This window comes from Myodes glareolus, chromosome 18, assembly GCF_982192425.1.
Source record: "Myodes glareolus chromosome 18, mMyoGla1.1, whole genome shotgun sequence".
Taxonomy (NCBI): Eukaryota; Metazoa; Chordata; class Mammalia; order Rodentia; family Cricetidae; genus Myodes; species Myodes glareolus.
In genome coordinates, this window is record NC_142043.1 from 30,496,322 (window position 1) to 30,511,577 (window position 15,256).

Consider the following 15,256-nt stretch of genomic DNA (forward strand, 5'->3'; position numbering starts at 1 on the left):
CGGGCCAGCCACATTCAGAGAATCCGACAACATTCAGAAAATCTGGTTGGATCACATGCTCGTTCAGTCCCAGTACAACTGGCCTTGGTGAACTCTCATTAGATGAGTTCCCTTGTATCAGTGGATGATCGCACCCCTTGCGGTCCTGAGTTTTTTTTCATGTTCTTCCTCCTTCTGCCCCTCATTTGGACCATGGGGGGCTCAGTCCGGTGCTCCAATGTAGGTCTCCGTCTGTATCGCCATCCATCGTCAGATGAAGGATCTAAGGTGATAAGCAAAATCTTCATCAGTATGGTTATAGGCCAAGGCCGGTTCAGGCACCCTCTCCTCTGTTTAGAGAACAATCTGGGGATCTCTCCTTGGACCTGGGATCCCATTTATAATCAAGTCCCTTGTAAACCCTAAAATGACTCCGTTGGTTGATTTATATTCTTCCCTGATCCCATATCCATCCTTCCTCCCTCCCCCCATCTCAGTCCCCCGAGTTTTCCCCATTCCTCCCCTACTCCCTTCTCTCTAACCCTCTCCCCTTCCACCAACCCTCCCCCCCCCCCCCCCCGCCATGCACCCGAGGTTACCTGGGACTCTTGTCTGTTTCCAATCTCCAGGAGGATAAGTACATGATTTTCTTCAGGTTCACCTTCTTATTTAGCTTCTCTAGGATCTCGAATAATAGGCTCAAAGACCTTTAATTTGCTTTGTGTTGAGAATCAACAAGTAGAGGAAAAATCCTAGAGAGTAAAAAGATAATAAAGATAATGGAGCAGACTTACTAAAGTAGATTGGAAAAAATATCTGTGGCGAGATTACTATTAGCACAAAGAGTAACTACATAGTCTTTCTCACTGCATGAGATTGAAATGAATTGATTTTCTCTTTACCAGTAAGGAAGGCTTACTTACATTTGACAAGAATGTAATAAATTGGCATCTATATTAGATATCTATAATAATTGTACTTATGTGCATTTGGTAAACTTTCAATCACAATTTTGGGGTCACACTAAATTCCTTTGCAGCTTTTAAGTCAATATTTAAGGGAAAACCTTGTTTTCTGTCAGTGTAGTCTTTCCTTTACTCAAAGATCAATTGTTCATTCAGGATCTTTAACGTATTTTTTCATATGCATGATTGGTATTTATTTCATTGAACTGATTTTATGCTTTTGAACAAAATCATAAAGTATCAACACTATTATGTCTCATACGGGAAAATAAAATTATTATAAAATTCAGATTTTAATCTGTGTTCTTTTGTTCTTTCATAATGAAAGGAACAATCATTTAGTTATTTCTACCTCCCAAAAGAAGAGATTATCAAATGTTAGAATTTCTAACAACAAGGTATTTTCAATTGAATAAAATTTCAACCCCGGGAAATATTCATACATCAAAGGAAAGGTTAAAATGTGAAAGAAATGGGCATACTGGCAGGAGTCTACAATCCTAGCACTCAGAAATAGGAGAACGACAAATGTGATCTTAAGGCTAGTCTGAGCTACTTCCTATGAGTGTCTGAAAAGTCAATAGCTGGGAATTTGACTCAGTTATAGAGAACTTGTCTAGCATGCACAAGTTCCTAGAAATATTTATTTTTTAAAAAATAAATTTATAAAAAAGTATTTATTTATCTATTTATTATTTATTCTACATCCCAGATGAAACCTCCCCTCCTTTGTCTTCTCTCAGTCTCCCCCCACTGTTTCTATCCTCCTGCCGCAATACACTCTCCCTCTGTTCAGAAAAAAACAGACCTCCCATGAGTATCAACAAAATATGGCATATCAAATTGCAGCATAGTATTGCTGCAACTTTATATTCCAAATACCCATTTTAATGTAATTTCAAATATTTCTATTTATTATTTCTATTTATCCATGTATGTTTGTGAGGAAGGCCAAAAGGGGGCTTCAGAAATTTTGGAACTGGAATTTTTTTTTCCACCCAATGTGGGTGTTGGTAACTGAATTCAGGTTCTTTGAAAGAGTAGCAGTATTCTTGAATGCTGAGCCATTTCTCCAGCTAACCAATATCCATTCCTAATGGATCATCTTAGCAGGTTTTACATCTGTTGTGGAATAGGGATACAGTGTCAGAGAAATAATTTAAGAATGAGATGCATTTAGTACTAATGGAAAGTAAATCAGCATCTTTTCTCTCCTGCCAGAACTGCACATTCATAATTCAAAGACACGAATGGGAAATTCAATTAATTAGATATTGTGGTGTGTTTTCAAAGCAAAATCCAAGTATAATTATTGGAGCTTATGAACATATTATTATTGTTGCAAGCTTTTAATACCTCCTCCAGGGAACATTTCAACTATTACAAATGCAAATCTTATTCCTGTAATCATGTTCACCTTTTGCCTCTATCCCACTCTGATTGACACATATAAGAATATATAATATAAACTGATGACACAGCCTGGCCACTTTGTAAACTTCACTTTCATTTCTCTTTCCCCCAGACATTAGGAAAAGAAGTTGTGAATAAATGCTTGATGTGTTTAGAATTGAGCATGATAAGGCACCCACTATTGTAAAATAGGCAGCGTGATTAGGATATTATTTAACATGATTATAATAAAACTTTTATTTATACACAGAGGAGATGACTCAGTGAGTAAATTGCTTATTGAGAAAGAGCAAGAGCTTGGGTTCAGTTTGACAAATCCCACGCAAAGCTGGAAATGGGAGCATTTGCCTGAATCCCAGCGTTCTTATGGTAAGAATGGCAGTAAAGATAGAAGGTTCTAGATCACTTAAGCTGGCGTGCAAGAACAGCAAATATCAAGAGACCCAGACTCAGACAAGGTGGAAGGTAAGAACTAATACCACGCTGGTCCTCTGACCACCACAGATGTACTACAGCACATGTACTCTTGTTCATACATACATACTAATGTTTATGCAATACAATACAAACAAAATTTTTCTTTGCCCCCATATATTCATAATCTTATTTTTCGAAACCCCTGACATCCCACAAGATCATTTTTAACTTTAAAAATGGTAAATTTCAATTTATTTGAAACAAAATATAAAAGGCCAATTATTTTGAATTCGGGAAAGATATAATGTAGGTAGGCTATCAAAGAAAGAGGAACAGAATCTGTTGACAGACACTGTGCAAGGAAATGCTTGATTCTTTCAAAGGAAGAAAGATACAAAAAGCAATCAAACTTTGGATTCCATGAGCTTTAAAACTGTAGCATACAAACCGTATGGTAGCTTCTCAATGAAGACTAGGTATCTTGATTTTTCTCCTCCCTTTTTAGTTCTAGAATTGGTGTGATAGCTTGGATTTGAAAATCATAAGAATTCTAAATTATCTTTGATGAATAATTATGTCATAGTAGATTCACCTAAATATTGCTAATATGGCCATTTATAAGTTGCAGGTGAATATAAACACTCTCAAGTTTCAATTTGTTTCTAAAATTGCTTAGTAGTTGTGATCATGCATGTGGTTAATTCAGTAATGATGCTGTCCTCCATTTTCTCCATACACTTTGGTGACAGTGGTAGGAGGACTGTTAGGTCGCAAGATACAAGCTGATGTGTGTTTGTGTTGCTGATGACAGACCAAGGGCTTAGTGGACTATAGGAAAGCAAATCAGTAAATTTGTTAAACAAATTCTAAAGTATTTTTCCAACTTGTCAAAGGAAAGAAATGAGACTTTATATTGAAGAATTTTTATTAATAAAAATTAGGTACTGCAACAGAGAAAATTGAAGTCATCACATCTTGAATGGATATGTTGCCCACATACTTGTTCTTTATCTTTCTTTATAGACTACACTACTAAACACACACACACACACACACACACACACACACACACTTTATGAGTAATATACAAATGAATTCCTAGTAAGTATGATTTCATAATTTTTAATAAAATATTTGATGATTACTACTTATATATCTCATTTATATGCAAAACTGAGAACCTAAAAGTCTTTTAAAGCTAAAATAACACATCCTGATATCATATAGAGACTTACTTTTTCTTTATTACTGTAATATTACTATCTTCATTTTACTTCTATAGTGTTATTAATTGGTTTGGCTACACATTTTATTATGGATTATTACCAAATATACATTATAAATCTTAGTTTATTATGCATTTAAATGCATAATTGAATCATTTTCTGTGTACATAATTATTTCAAAAGTTTTTATTACATTAAATTATGAAACTAAACTCTATTTAAATTATACAATCTATTTCTAAACTATCCTGTTTTCTATTTACAAGGGAAGGGACCAGTAAGAGATATAGACCAGAATAACAACTAATATATTATACTTAAATTTTTTGAAATACAGTTTAATGAAAGCAAAAAATTCAATCCAATTCACTTTGTAAATTGTCTCATGAGCTTTGTAAGAGTCATTTCTTATTAGTTTAGAGAGAGAAAGAGTACCATGTAAAGGCTCTGGGATATGCAAATTAGCAAGTATTAATTAGCTACAGCAGCCATATATCTTAAGTGTTAGAACTTGGCTAAGGCAATAAGACCAAATCAGGTCTCAGTAATTTGCATTTCTATAGTTGTTCCTAAACTAATTTAGAATTGACTCTTTTTTCCAAGAGAGGACAAGAACTAGTTTGTTAAGTTTACTTTACAGTAGGTTGCACATTTAAATATAATCACTTACTGAGTTTCAAGATTTCTGTTTAAAGTGATGACATTTTAATATCTTTTTAATATTAAACTATGTTAAATAGGCTCTCTAAAATCAAATGACATTGAAAAGATGACAAGAGTATTTTGTTTTTCTTACACTTTGCTTCCCTCCTGCTTTCATCTTTGTTCTTGCCATGTCTCAAGATACACACCTATCTCCTTCAAGAGCATTCCACTCAGTCCCAATATTAAAACAGAAAAGAGTCAGGATTAAAATTGACTTAAATGTACTCCCATATTTATTTTGCAGCCATAATGTTTGGAGCTTCTTAATTAGGTGCAGTCACTTCTGATGCAACACACAGAGAGAAAGATCTGATTGAAAATGTTTTACTAAACATTCTGAGTATTTTAAAGACTTAGAGAAGACGTACTTAAACAAAGAACAAATTCAGTAGGAACAAATTCTGCATGACTGTAGAATGCATTTCTTCTTAGAGAATCCTGCAGATAAACCAGAGATAATTATTACTTTAATACCTTGTATACAGTGAATGGTATTCTGTCTAAATCAGACTGTGTCCAAAGAGGCAATTAACTAGTAGAGATTGCAAAGGGTGGAGTAGCTACCCACTACTGCATCTCACATTATTTTTTATTGAATTTTATAAAGTGATCTCCTTCCATCTGTAATCCCTGAGTCAAGTGTCATTTTTCCAGTATTAAGTCCAGTTCACTACTGTAAATAAACACCTACACTACCATTTTTAACTAAAAGTTAAAATAATGGTTTTTGTCCAATCTTTAAAACTGTATTTCAATACTGACAAATGATTCATTTGTTTATATCACTTGCATGATATTTTAGACTTTAGCTAATATGAAAGAACAAATGGCACATCAGATTTCAGTTAGGAAAACAAAAGAAACAGCTATCCTTTTTATTCCATAAACTACCTTTTCAGTCTCCAAATGATTTTATCAACATTTGAAAAACAAAACCTACACTAACATTAAATCAATGAATTTTCTCTGCCATCAGACTAGACACCCTATTGCAACTGAAACCAAGGCAGCCACTGTCATAGCTGCAAATTTCAGGAGACTCTGGTAAGCTGAATCAAAAAATTCCAACAGAAAATCTAAAAAAGTTGTACTGGTAGGAATTTTATAGGAAAATCCCCAGGGACTATTGTCAACATGACTGTCAATGCCCCAGAGAAGAAACGCAGACCTATAGTATGGGGATTTGAAAGAAAATGGCCCCCATAGGCAGTAACAGTATTAGGAAGTATGGTTTTATTGGAACTGATATGGCCTTGTTGCAGGAAGTGTGTCTCTGTGGGTGTATGCTTAGAGTTCTCCTCTGCTCAAGCTATTTGCAGTGATACAGTTCACTTCCTGTTGCCTGAAGATAAAGATGTAGAACTCTCAGTTCCTTCCCTAGCACCTTGTCTGCTTACCTGCTGTCTTGTCCTGTCGTGGTGGTAATGGGCTCAATCCCTAAAACTGAAAGCCAGAATTAAATATTTTCCTTTATAAAAGTTACCACGATCATGTTTTTTCTTTGCAGCAATAGAAATCCTAAATGAGATAGAAGTTACTACCCTGGACTGAAACATTGCTGTGCTAGGCCTGACCATGTTTTTGTTTTAGTTGGACTTTGGTACCTTTGTCCCACGCTACCGTCTCGCCAGCAAGAACGACGCGGGACACTTAGGATCCTTCTGCAGTAAAGCTTTATGTCTCTTGAGAGGGAGAGCATAAGCTTACATGGCGGAGACCCAGAATGAGGGAAACCCAGCCCTTATAAAGGAAAACAGACCCTGCCCTGGACGTGTCATTCCTGGATTGGTCAACTGCTCCCAGTCCCAGGTGAAACCTTGGGAGTAGTGGAAAAATACCAACACATGTGAGCTTTCTAGCTCACATGGTGGTGCAGCGCCATCTATGGTGGAGAGTGTGATTGCGGCCTTCTACATTTCCCCCTAATTTTACTTCTTTGCAGAAAGGCAACTCCCTAGGAAGGTAAAGATAGAGGTCGCACTTCCCAAAATGAAAACATTAAAATGGACTTACACGGAATCTGTCCCTAGGCTCATGACACCTGGAACCTATCCGGCCTGCCCTCTGCCAATTTTCTGGGAAAGGGAATATACGGCAGGAAACCCTTAAGCAGAGCGACTTATCTCTCAGAGAGGGTCATTCTCTGTGCGATGCTCTTCAGCTCGACAACCTTCAGGGCTAGCTAGGCCAAGCACTCCACCCTGTGCAATGGACCACAGTCCTAGGGGTGCAGGAGCTTGTTGGCTTAAACCTTACTGCTTTAACATAGATAACCACACATCAGTAGAGGCCCCCTGTTCCAGGGCAGCCAGCGCTTATGCAATAACCACTTTGTCCCTACGATTTTGGGATTTGAGTCAGCAGACCATCCAGAGGAAAAACACTAATCCATAGCATAGGACTGTTCCAAAACATTTCCACCCCCACCCATTCTTTGAAGTAGGGGATGAAGGACACGATCCAGGACTGGAATCCTTTGACCAGGCTTATGTCCACTCGCGTGGAGTTGATTGTCATGATGGACCATCTCAAGGAGGACAGCAAATCATCAAAATTCTCCTGCAAGATACAAAGACAATTCTCGGGACAAGTTAGCCACTTTTATAAAGTTCTCATATGGTACATTGGTTACACATAAGGCTGGAGTTTTCCATTCACAGCCCAACTGGGCAAGCTGCCATAAGATATCCACCTGTTCTTTATTCTACCTCTAATAGATGTATCTATGGTAGCGTTTAGAGGGTCATCCTTGTTACTTTCTCATCAAGTTTTCCAGTCCAATTACCTAGAAGATAACTAGACAATTGCTTAATAATCAGTCATTGCATCTGGGATCGCAGGGGCGCAATTCTCCAGCTGCATCAAGAAGTCTACCAGAGGCATTTTGGAAACTCTGGGCTTTTTTGCCACAGTCACAGATTTAGCCAATGACCCAATCACCTTAAAAATCTAAGGGCTTTTTGCATCTACCTCCCTGTAGATCCTGAAACATTAGATTTAAAACCAAATAGTTGTAAGCTGCCATGTGGTCGCTGGGGAATTGAACTCATGACCCTTGGAAGAGCAGGCAGCATTCTTAACCCCTAAGCTATCTCTTCAGTTCCTTATTCAGATGGAAAATCTCTCGGGCTAGTAGCCGGCATTGTTCGCCCCGCCCATTGCCCCAGGCTATTGGTCCGCCTTTGTTACCTAGGATCAGCACAGCTCAGCTCAGCCAAGCGGAACAGAAGCCACTCCAGCCTCAGAGCCCCTCACAGTTTCAGGCACATTGCAAGCCTTCTGGCCTGGCAGCTCATGGCACCTCTCTCATTCTCGGTACTGCTGTGATACCCTCCAGGCCAGGCACCGACTGAGCCGGCACAACGTGTCTCCCACCATAGCCACAGAGCAAAGCTCCGCTCCAGCCGCCCTCCAGCCGCAGCTGCATTCATTCTGAGTCCAAACTCGATGCACGGAGTAAAGCAGAACTCAGAAGCAGGCTTGCTGGTCTGAAACCACTGTAAGGACCTCATTTAAACAATCTTTTAGGGAATATGGGCGTCGTTAGTCTCTCTCTGACTACTTCCTGCTGAATTGGGCCGTTGCATTCCGGGGGTATACACTACAACATTTCAGGAGGTCTCGGTGATTCAAACCACATAAATCTCAAGCACACTCTCAGGCTTCCATTTTCCGTGGAGATGAAAACAGAACCTCTCCTCCAAAACATCATATTCCCAGGCAAATTCAAATATCTTTCTCCCGTCCGGCACACAAAAGACAACACAAACAACCCAACATAAAGCTTTTGACCTTGTAGGTCAGTCTTCTCCCCCATTTTTAGAACCACCGGGGGGTCCTTTTTTCTTATTTCCTTTTCAGTCTCCCCCATTCCACCGGGGGGTTCTTTTTCCTTACTTCTTTTTCTTACAGGCGCGCCTAACCTCTCACTGCACTCAGTTTCTGATATGCTATCCTGGACTTCCTCCAATACATTTTGTCCGTCTGCAAGAACAGCCTGGCAGGATTTATCTTCTAAGCAATTTCAAAGTGATAAGAGAACTGCTAAGAAGTACCAAGGCCTCTACAAAATCTTTCCAAGGTGGAGACAAGTCAAGCCCAAAACCGAAAAGTCCAAGAATAGTCGTACCTCTCTGAGCAAACACCCTGCAGTTCTGAATCCTCCTTGTGTCCAAGGGGTCTCCGGCGGTGCGAGCAGTTGTCAGGGTCCCCCGGCGTCCCGGGTTTTCGAGCACCAGATGTCCCACGCTACCGTCTCGCCAGCAAGAACGACGCGGGACACTTAGGATCCTTCTGCAGTAAAGCTTTATGTCTCTTGAGAGGGAGAGCATAAGCTTACATGGCGGAGACCCAGAATGAGGGAAACCCAGCCCTTATAAAGGAAAACAGACCCTGCCCTGGACGTGTCATTCCTGGATTGGTCAACTGCTCCCAGTCCCAGGTGAAACCTTGGGAGTAGTGGAAAAATACCAACACATGTGAGCTTTCTAGCTCACATGGTGGTGCAGCGCCATCTATGGTGGAGAGTGTGATTGCGGCCTTCTACATACCTTGAGTTAGGAAAGCAGTAGAATGCTGTAAGCACTGCTGATTGGACCATGCTAGAAAGAGTATGAAATATTAAACTGTGGGGGACTGCCACAAAAGCTTTCAGTGGATAAGAATTTAAGTATGTGGCCTAAAGTTTATTCTTGTGATATTTTGGTCAAGAATCTGGTTGATTTTTGCCCTTGTCTTAAGAGTCTGCCTGAGGCTAAAGTCAATAGCTTTGGATAAATTTTGTTGGTAGAGGAAATCTAAAAACATCCTAGTACAGAATCTCTCATGTGGATATTAGTGCAACCTCTAATGAAGATATATTATGAAAAGGAGCAAGCTGAGCAAGGAAAATTACAAAATGTACAATTTGAGGAGAATAGGAGCACCAGAATGTGGAACGGAGCTAAATTCTGTGTTCAAGGAAATAAACAAATTAAGAAATGGAATAAAGGGGTGGTGAGCTCAGAGCAAGATCCCACCCAAATAAATTTCCAATTTGTGTAAATGAATTAAAGAAAATCTTAGAGTCAGGTGGGTGGTACATATCTTTAATTCCAGCACTCCAGAGGTAGAGGCAGATGGAACTCAAAGTTTGAGGACAACCTGGTCTCCAGATCCAGCTTTGGGACAACCAAACTTACGCAGAGAAGAAAAGCATCAAAAATAGAAAGCTGGTGAAGATGTAATTGAACAAGTGGGTCATGTTCCAGACCCATCAAGCAGCAGAACTTTGGAGCTTTAGCCATGTTGCTCTAGCTTTAGAGTCAAGGATAGAAGAAAAGGGTTATGGAATCTTCTTCTTTGACTAAGAAAAGCTGCTGAGGCCATGCATGTGTCAGGGGTATTCTGGAATGGAGGCCTAGAGAGGCCATTGCATGAAGATGTGAAGTTGAATCCTGTATTGCCTTGGAGATGCTAGAGGTGTGAGATACTCGTTAAGGAAAGCTACTAACAGAAAGTGGAACCAACCCAAGAGAAAGAAGTATGTTTCACTCAATTGAAAGGAGTTGGAGCTCTGAAGAGCATTTTGTAACATGAAGGGGCCTGCTTGTTGGGGTTTCTGCCCCACCCGGTACCCCACAACCAGCAAGCCCCAAAGAAAATCATACAGAGGACTCCATAAGATTATAAACTGATTGTCTCATTATCTCAGGCTACTTATTAGCTTTTATAACTTATGTTAGCCCATTATTTTTATCTATGTTAGCCACACGACTCAGTACCTTTCTCAGCGGGTTGCTTACACCTTGCCTCTCAGGTGGTCTGGGCAGAACTGGCAGAGGGAGCTTCCTGCTTCCCAGAATACTCCTGCTCTCTTTGCTCCACCTCTACTTCCTGTCTGGTTTTTCTGCCTGTATTTTCTGCCTGGCCAATCAGCACTTATTTAAAACATGATTGACAGAATACAGGCAATTCTCCCACAGCAGAATTTCATCATCAGACATGGAGATTCAGATTTTGGAGTTTGCCTAGATGATTTTCAGTCTTTGTTTGGTCCACTATTTTCTTACTATGCACCCCTCCCTACATTTTGGAATTGTAATGTATATCTTTTATGGCATTATGTTAGAAGTATGTGATCTGCTATTATTTTGGTTATACAGGGGATTACACTTAAGAGATTGCATAAATCTCAGAAGAATTTTTGTACTTTAAACTTTTAAATAAGTTTGAAACTGCTAAAGACTATGTGTGCTTATAAACTTGGACTGAATGCATTTTTGCATTATGGTATGTCTACAGGTTTACAGAGGACAGGGAGTGAAATGCTGTAGTTTGAAGGTAAATGACCCTCTTTGGCAGTGGCACTCAGATATGTGGCTTTGCTGGAGAAGTATATCACTGCAGAGGTGATCTTTAAGGTCTTCTATGCTTGTGTTATACCCAGTGACAGTTTTCATCTTGTTGCCTAGATATCAAGATGTAGAACTCTCAGCTTCTTCTCAACACAATGTCTGCCTGTGTACTATCATGTTCTGCCATAATAATAATGGACTAAACTTCTGAAACTATAAGCCACTCCAATTAAATGTCTCCCTTTAAAAGAGTTGCTACAATCACATTGCTCTTCATAACAAAAAGAACAGTAACTAAGACACATGGGAACAAAGTGAATCTCTAAACCACAAGTTGTGTACCTCACAGATACTAATGTTGCCACTTTTAGAGGCCATAGGAAAACAAACATAATGCCCAGTACTAGAATGATGTTGGCCAGTAGGCTGCCATACCCACCCCCAAATATTATAGGGTATTACCAATAATCTTCTATATCTTTATGAAAATCCTACTTCTGAAGAATCTTCAGACTTGAGTCATATAACATGGAGAAATAAATATGGTATTTATCTAGAGTGTAAGGAAACAGTGTTTTTAAAAAATAATAGAAATCAAGAATGTATCATATGGAAACAGTTGAGATAACATGTACAAGACCTGCACAAGTTCACACTAGACAAAATTCAAGTACCAAGAAGGGAGGTGAGTATGAGCAGCCATCCTTTTGTAATACTCTATTGGCAATTCATGAGGCTGGGAGAGAGCTAATTTTTTTTAAGAGTGCAACCCTGTGGCTTCATAGGACAGTCACATATTCTAGAATATATGGAGAGCCACCAACTCTAATTGATGGGATTATTAAAAAGTACATAAAGTTGAATAGGAAAGGGGGTGTATTAAATTTTGAGGGAGTGAGTAAAGCTGATGAATTTTGTTAAAATATTTTATAGGCATACAAGAAAGAGAACATCATAAAAATCACAAAGAATAATTTCAATAGAATAAGAAAAATTTTCAAAATATTGGGAAGCAGAAGGACATCTATGTGTAAGAACCAAACTGAACACCAGAAAAATAGGACCCAAACTTTTCTACTCATATTATAGTTAAAAAGCTAAATACAGACAAAGACAATATACTAAGGGCTGTAAAATAGAAAAAACTAATTACAAATAAAGGCAATCCCAAGATAATAACTAGACTTTTCATAGCAACCAATAAAACCAAGGAGGGCTTGGACTAATACCATTCAAACCCTGAAAGTCATCACTGAAAATATAGTCTAATATCCTTCACAAAGCTATCTGTCATAACTGATGGTGAAAGAAAAAACTTTCTATGATTAAAAACTGACAAAAACACCACAACTACCAAGCCAACCTTCCAGAGGATGTTGGAAAGAATTCTTCTGACTAAAGATTACAATAAGCACAAACACAAGAAAGGAAAAAATAAACTGTGCTGATGATCATTGGACAAATGAAAACCAAAATTTATCAAACATTGTAAAAAAATCAACAAAATGACAGGGAACAATGTAAATCTTTCAATAATAATCCTGCATACTAATGATCTCAGCTTTCAAGTCAAAAGACACAGACAAGTAGAATTAGATTAGAAAACATAATCTGTCTTTGTACTATTTCAAAGAATCCTTGCCATCAAAGATAAGTATGGTGAAAGAAATGGAAAAAATGCATTTCAAACAAATAGAACAAGGTAAAAAAGAGATGTTGTTATTCTATTTAATAAAATAGACTTCAAACCTAATCTTTCCAGATGATGTAAAGAGAGGTACTTCTCACTGATCAGTGGAGAACTCCAGAAAAAGGAAATCATAATTATAAATATATGTACTGAACAAATGTAGGCACAGTCAATATGTGTCCCATAAAGAAAAACACACCTAGATGTAAGATCATAGAATAACACCAGCACAGTAATATTGATAGATTTTATATCCTATTCACACCTTTATTTAGAATAAGTGTAGAAAAAGTAAGAATACACTAAAAACAAATGAAGTAGATCAAATGCCTCTAGTAGTCAATTCTAAAGTTCTAGAAGTTGTTTACAATGCACTTTCTGTTTACGTAGGGAATATTATATCCTTCTTGAGTCTTTGATGAAGTTGAAGAATAGATAGCTATAGCTACAGTATTCTTAGTCATGTTAAAAGGTAAAGTAAATATAAATGTTATAACTGTAATCGTTGCTTGATACCTGTTTGGTTATATGAAATTTTACTATGTTAAAAAATTCCTTTTATTTAAATGGAAAAGGGAAGGTGATGTGGGAGTCTCCTCTGTATGCTGTGTTTAGCATTGATTAAAAAAGAACTGTTTTGAGCCTATGGCAGGGCAGGACAGAACTAGGCAGGGAAAGCGAGGCTGAATGCTGGGAGAAAGAGGGACAGGAGAAGCCATGTAGCTCCAGGGAGACAGACACCAGAACTTTACCAGAAAAGCCATGGCCACATGGTTATGTACAGATTAATAGAAATGGGTTAAATTGGGATGTAAGAGTTAGCCAATAAGAAGCTAGAGCTAATGGGTCAAGCAATCATATAACATAAAACTACAAAGGAAGTCAAAGCAAGGGGTAACTAGCACAGAATTTCAAACCTTCAAAGAAGAACTGATACAGTACTTTTTAAATTATTTTATAGAAATAAGTGAAAAATTACTCCAAAACATTTCTGAGACCAGCATTAACCTGCTATCAAAACATGTTTTCTACTAACAACAAAAAGGAGAGAATTATAGACTAACTTTCTTGATGAATGTAGACACAAAAATGCTCAATAAAACAAATGTAAAGCAAATTCAAGAACAAGCATAAAATTTATCACTAAAACATGATCAAATCCACATAAATGAAAATAAAGTCATAAATCTCATGGTCATTTCAAATGCTGCCAGAGCCTTTGTCAAAATTTGAATCTATTTATGATAAAAAACATAAAAACTGTAAGAGGCTTGGAATGGAGAGAACATATCTCAACATATTAAAAATATATATAAGAAACTTGCAGTCCATATCATGTTAAACACAGTAAATTCATACATTCCTGTAGGGAGCCGCCAGGATGTCACCTTGGCGAGATAGTCCTACAGCCTGGAGGTATATATATCTTTTGATGTTGCCGCCTTAGGACGGTGTGCTTGGAGCCTTGTTTTGCATTTCAAGAGACTCGGTCTCCTGACCTGTCCCGTGGCCTTGGGTCCTAGTAGAATGGCATCAACCAATCAGCATTCGAGCCTCTCACCCTAGAAAAGCGGCTGTCTTTGGATTTTTCGCTCTCTCTCTCTCATCCCTGTTCCCCATTCCCCCTTTCAATCAAGGAGCTCTAATAAATTGTGATTGAGAAGGATTCTTGATTTTGTGATCGTCCATTCCTGCTGGTCAGGAAGCGCGTCACACATTCCCACTAACATCAGGAGAAAATGAAGTGTGTATGCTTTTACCTTCCTATTCAGTATAGTTATTGATGTGTTAGAACAATAAGGCATGAGAGGGAAATGAAAGGATTAAACACAAGGAAAAAGAAACTAAAGTCCAGTGATGACATTATACATGGGAGTTTGTCAAGATTCCACAGGGAAACTTTGATACCTGAGAAACTTGACTTCCAGCAAGTGGCAGGATGCAAAATTACCATGCCAGAGCCAGTAACTAGCATAGAAACTTATTAAAAAAGGAAGCAGGGAAGCAATGCCTTTCATAATAGCATCAAACAAACAAATAAACCAAAAACCAAGACCAAGCAAACAACCAAGAATCCTTAACAGAGCCAAACTATGTAAGTAAAATAGTTTTACAATTTTACAAACTCTAAGACAATGAAGAAAGAAATTGTAGAAGAAGGAAGAAAATGGAACTTCCTCCCACTACCACAATCATGGATTGGTAAGATGAATTTTATGCATGAGCCACCCTACCTTTTCCTGTGCAGGTGCTTTGTAATCCGATTTAAAGCCATTTATTAGTTTTTGGTTCTTCTCTGTGCTTTCAATTTTTTAACATTCTTCCACCCAATTTTCCTATATTGGTGTCTTAAAGCAATTTTCTTACATATTTTTCTAGTAGTTTCCATTTTTCATTTTGAATACTGTTCTAATTTAAGTAGACTTTGGTAGAGGGTGACAGATAATAATGAAGTTTTAATCTGCTTGTAAATAGGCAGCACTGTCTCAACGTGCCTATTTTAAACTGTCTCCTTGAGCTAAATTT